Here is a 5,652-nt window from a genome sequence, read left to right on the forward strand (position 1 = left end):
CCCCCCCCGGCCACCCCAGCACCCTGCGGTGCCGTGAGGGGCTGTGCTGCGCGCACACGGCTCAGGGCTGGGTGCGGGAGCCAGTGTAATGAACGCCCCGGTGCTTTGGCTTTTGCTCCCCGGGAGCAGGTGCTCAGAGGGGTTTTTTTTTGGGTGGGGGGGGGCATCACGCGATGGCTCTGCACCGTGGCGCGTGGAGCCGGCAGCGTGACCCTGCTGTGCTCCCGAGGGCCGGGCTGTTTTTGGAAGGGAGAGCACAGCCGGGCTCCTGGCTCCATCCCGCGTCCCCCAGCACCCTGACACAAGCCTCGCTGGTGGGGGGTCACCTCACAGGAGCCAGGATGTCTCCCAGGGGATCGTCCTGCTCACAGAAAAGCCCCGTCCCTCGCCCCAGGGCCGGGCAGTGTCTGTGTGCAGGGCTAAGCAGCGGCACCGCGACCTTGGTGACGGTTTGCAGAGAGTGCGAGTGAGCGTTCAGGCTTGGGCGAGGGTGGTGCCTGTGGTGGCACCAGGTCCAGGACTCAAGCTAAGGGGATTTTGCTCCTGCTTTAGGACCAGAGCGAAGCTCGAGCCAAGGTCTGGTCCCTCCTAGGATTGCCGGCTGCGGAGCACAGCCCATGTGCTCACCCCGCGCATCTCCTGAGTCACCCCCGCTCCACGCCAGCCCCCATATTTACCGACTGCCCAGGCATCCTGAATCCACAGCGAGATATTCGACAGAGCCATCAGGAGCTGTCTGGTGCGGGCCGAAGCTACCGTAAGACGACGTCTCCTGCCGGAAACCACACGGCCAAACTTTTCCTTCTCAAGCGCTCCCCAGGCCCGCGGGAAGCGCCGGCAGCGCAGCCCGTGCCGCTCGGCTCCTGGCTGCCGCCGCGGAGGTGCCACGGGAGCGATGCAGCGGCAGGCGGTGCACCATCAGCAGGGCAGCCATGGCAACGGGCATCGGCACAGCGGCATGCCAGCTGCCGCCAGCCCGAGCGCGCCGGAGGATGGAGGCTGCGAACTTCGAAGCTGCGATCGATCCCGACCAGCAACCCCGGCTGGAACCGGCGCGCCGCAGCGCCGGCGATGTTATGGCACCGGCTTCGAGCCAGCGCCCCGACCCGCTGCCGGCACGGCGAGCGCTCTCTCCCGGCGCGTGCGGCTCGATGACATTCCCTGTGGTCCGGAGCCAAAGCGCACGCTGCTCTGCGACGAGCGGAGAGGAAAATAGCAAACAGCAGGAGCTGGCGGCCGCCGCGGAAAGTGCCTCCTGTCCCAAGCTCACCCCATGCTGAACTCGGAGCCACCGGTCCAGCTGCCCCGCTGAGACACGGAGCGGCATCCGTGCGTGCCGCAGCCCCACGCGTGGACGCGCGCCCAGGCCCAAGCGATGTCCCCAAAGAGAGAGCAACATCCCGCTGAGAGCCCCATGCCCCGTGCTAGGAGAGAGCGACGAGTGCCAGGCAGACCCCACCACAGGCACGTGCCCGAGACACGAAACATCCACGCAGACGCTTTGCCAGCCTCTGGCTGAGGCCAGGGCTCCAGGCTCTTGAGGGGGGTGCCGGTGCCGGGACCCCAGCACACTATGTCTGCCCCTCCTGTGTGGCACCTGGCGGGGCTGTGACATGAAATAATCCCACCAGCCTGCTACAGCAAAATTGCCCGAGGCTCCAGGCTCTCCTTATTCTCCCCGTTTCCCATGCAATCAGCTGATTTTTGTACTGGCAGGAGATAACAGCACTGCAGAAGCTGTTGGAAGGGGTGGGTGGGTTTGGCGGCTGTGAGGGTCTCTCAGCTCGCAGAAGGAAGGTTGGATTGCACGAGAGGTTTCTCTGGAAAGCACCAGCAGCCAAACAGTTAACGCCACCGTCCATCAGTCGGGTTCAGAGTTAACGCCATGCTAGGGCAGTCCGCCCGCCCAGCCCTGCGGTGAGATCAGCCAAAACAGATAAAAGCCTAAAAGCCGTATTTCTCCGGCTGGATCCCAAGCGGTCCAGCGCCTTTGCCCCATGCCTTGTGCGGGCTGAGAGCGGAGGGGACACGTGTGCTCCCCGTGCGTGGTGCCGGCCACACACCGGTGACCCTGCCGGGGGTCCTCCTGCCAGCTCGGCCCCCAGCTCAGCGTGCGTGGGGGCACGCAGGGCCACCGTGCCGCTTTGGGAGCAGTCACCACAGCAACCAGCGCGCTGTCACTCCTGCGGCGACAGGCGAGCGCGGGGACGTTTGGGAACGGTGGCAGGGAAGCGAGCGAGCCCGCCACACCGCTGGCTTTCGTGGCTGCCTGTGAGCGGGAGCCAGCCAGGTGCCTGGCTCCGGAGGAGGGGAGCCCGGCCACCCGGTACCGCGGCCGCCCCGCGCCGTGCCCGTGGCTCTCCCGGGGAGGCTGTGGCCCCGCGCTGGGAGCGGGCGCTTCCAGGAAAGCGCCGTTTCCCCTGTGCCCCGCTGGTTTTGCACTCCGCGGGGCCAGGACAATGCGAGGAAGTTGCCTGAGAGGGGAACGTGGCCAGGCCCCGGGACAAAGGGGCCCGAGATGTGAAATCAGCCGCAGCAGGAGCAACAGCGAGGGCGGCGAGGCCCCTGGCTGCTGCACCCTCAGCGCGGCCCCGCAGCCCGTGCCGGGGGGATCTGCACTGCTGTGGCTTCATCAGAGCGAGGACATGCCAGATGGGCCGGGGAGCAGCAGGGAGGGCTTAGTAGAGAAGGGGACACATCGCAGCCAAGGCCACGCTGCGGTAGCAGGGACAAGACCTGCAGTGTCGGGTGGCACTGACCCCATCCGTGCCTATCGCACGGCCTCCGAAGACGAAAGCCTCCACGTCCCTGTTCCCTGACCGGGCACCCCAAATCCCTGCAAGCACTGCTGCCCTCCTGCCTTACCTTCCCGGTGCCACGGCGCGAGGAGCCACTCCACCTTGGCCATGGCTGCAGCCAGCGCTCGGGACTCCGTGCAGCAAAAACACACGGCGAGAAATGAGCTGCCTCCGCCTTCCCTTGCCTCCGGCCCCGTCCCCAGCCCGGAGGGAAAGGAAACGACCAGGAACTGGCTGTTTGAGTCAGCGCCAGCAGCCCATTGTCACAGCCCCGTCCCCTCTTCCTTCCCCTGTCACAGCTTTCTGAATTCGCTCGACTTTCACCCTGGGTGCCGCAGGAGCCCCCCAGGGCTTCCTCTTGGCTTGCCTCCTGCCGAACACCACAAGCGGAGACTCCGCAGGGATCGCTTTCCAAGCACCCCAAGGATTTGTAAAGCTGAGCCTGATTTTCCTGCAGGACTGAGGGCCTTGGGAGCCAGAATTGCAGCAGAGGCGGGAATGGAGCTCCAAGCTCTGGCTTGATTTGGGACGGGCGTGATTTTTGAGACCAGGGCAGCGTGGGGAACGTGTGCCTCGCACTCAGTGATGCTGCAGGCCCAAAGGATGGGATGCTTCGAAGGCAGCAGACGCCAGCAGCGTTAATTCCCCCCAGGCACTTGCAACCCAGGCAGCACTTGCGCATGGCTCTGGTAGATGGGGGAGACAAGCAGACCAGCTCCGACACGCACCAGCGACGGCCACGGACGACGCGGCAGCAGATTCCCCCGCTGCCCCTGCACCAGCCCCTGTACGATGTGTGCCAGAACAACTCCTGAGCATCCGCTGCTGATGGCTTTCCGAAACGCAGCGACCTGAGAGCCCCCACCCAGTCGCTGGCAATAGGGGAATATCACAGATGCGTTTTGGCCAAGTGGGAGCTGGGACTCCCAGGAACCCAGGTACAGCTTTGCTACAACCCTGGTAGGAGAAGCGCGATCAGCTCCAGTCCCCTGCGAGCCGTGAGCGTCAGCTGGGGCAGGAGCCGTGGGCAGGGTGCAGGCCAGCGTCCCAGACCCCCAGGCCCATCCGCTACCCACATCCCAAGCCAAGAGGGCAACGCGCCGGGCACCGACACTGCGTCAGGCAGCCCAGCATCCTTCATCCCTCAGCCCCCAAGCGCGCGGCAGCCCGTCCTGACCTAAAGCTCTCTTTGCCCTATTTCAGTCCTCTGCGCCACCCGCTACAACAGCAGCTGCAAAATTATACAGAGACAGGCTGTACTTCCACCCCCTCTGCCCGCTCATTATTAAGCTGTGACAGTCACTTGGGCTGTGACAATCACTCCACGTTTTCGTGCGGCTCCCAAGCGATTTGCCGGAGGTCCCTCCCGGGGCTGCCAAGTTCCCCGCTGCTCCCCGCGCTGCCACCTCCCTGCTCTCGAGCCCGCAGGGCAGCGGATCACGGCTGGCCCTGGAGCCCAGAGCCCTGCCAGAGCTCCGTGTCCCAGCTTTTCTGGCATTTCCAGGAGCTGGGCTGGGTCGCAGAGGGACGCCGAGTGTCTGGAGAGGGTTGCCAAACTGCCTGGGCCGGCAAGGTGGGGACAAAGGAGTGACCAGACAGGTCCTGCTTGTTCGACCCAGCTTTTTCAGAGGGCAGCCGTGCTCGGTCGCCCCGTGCTCCCTCCCCAAAACGCCCACTGCAGATTTGCTGGGCTTTCTGCCTGACAGCTCGTGGGGAGAGACCCCTCGGAGGCACCCGCTGCTGGTGGGAGGTGGGGGCTGGGGGTGCTGGGGGCTGCGCAGGGACGGGCTCCCCGCCTCGGCAGGGCCCAGCTCGAGGGCCAGCGAGCGCAGGCCTCTGCAGCACAGAGCCCTCCTCACGAGCTGGGGCTGGCTCCACGACAACAGGGGCTGGCTCCGTGCCGTTTGGGGCTGGCTTCTTGCACCCTGGTACTTGCTCCCCACCAATTCAGGGCTCGCTCGTTGCAACCATGGGCTTGCTCCTTGCAATTAGGGGCTCACTCCTTGCAATTTGGGGCTCGCTCCCTGCAACCTAGGGCTTGCTCCTTTGCAATTTGGAGCTTGCTCCTTGCAATCTGGGGCTCGCTCCCTGCAATCTGGGCTTTGCTCCTTGCAACCCGGGGCTCGCTCTCTGCAGTTCGGAGCGTGCTCCCGGCAACGTGAGGCTCGCTCCCTGCAATCTGGGGCTTGGCTCCCTGCATGCCAGAGCTGGCTCCCCACAGCCTGGGGCTCCCCCTCCCGCAGCTCGGGCCCCCTCTCCGTGCCACGCACCGGAGGACGGTGCTGAGCGGGACGGCGGGGGTCAGGGCCCCGCGGCAGCCCCATGGCTCGCCGTTCCCGGCAGCCAGGCGCAGCTCAGCTGGAGGTGACCTCACCCGCGTCCTCCAAGCGACCCACAGGGACCAGGAGGCCGCTGCCAAGGGCGAGCCGCCCCCTCCCCTGCTGCTGGCCGCCGGCTCCGTCCCAGCCCGCGGCGGGGGGCACCGGCACCGGGCACCGGGGGGGGGGGAAGCGGATGGGAGGGGGCGCGCGGGGAGCGGGGCCGGTGCCTCCCCGTCCCGTCCCGTCCCGTCCCATCCCGTGCCGTGCCGTGCCGTCCCCCGGTACCTGTTGCTGAGCGCATCCTGCCCCGCCGCTGGCTGCGCGGCGCCTTCCGCTGCGCGTTGCCCATCCTCCGGCGCTGCTCGCCCGGCCCAGGTGCTCACAGCTCCGCCGCCCCCGGGCCGCTCCCCGCCGGCTCCATGCTTCCTCCGCCGAGCCGAATCCAACCGAACCGAGCCGAACCGAGCCGGGCCGGGCCGGGCCGAGCCGGGCCGGGCCGGGCCGCACCGAGCGCCCGCCGCATCGGCGCGGCG

The sequence above is a fragment of the Oxyura jamaicensis genome, chromosome 4 (assembly GCF_011077185.1).
Source record: "Oxyura jamaicensis isolate SHBP4307 breed ruddy duck chromosome 4, BPBGC_Ojam_1.0, whole genome shotgun sequence".
Taxonomy (NCBI): Eukaryota; Metazoa; Chordata; class Aves; order Anseriformes; family Anatidae; genus Oxyura; species Oxyura jamaicensis.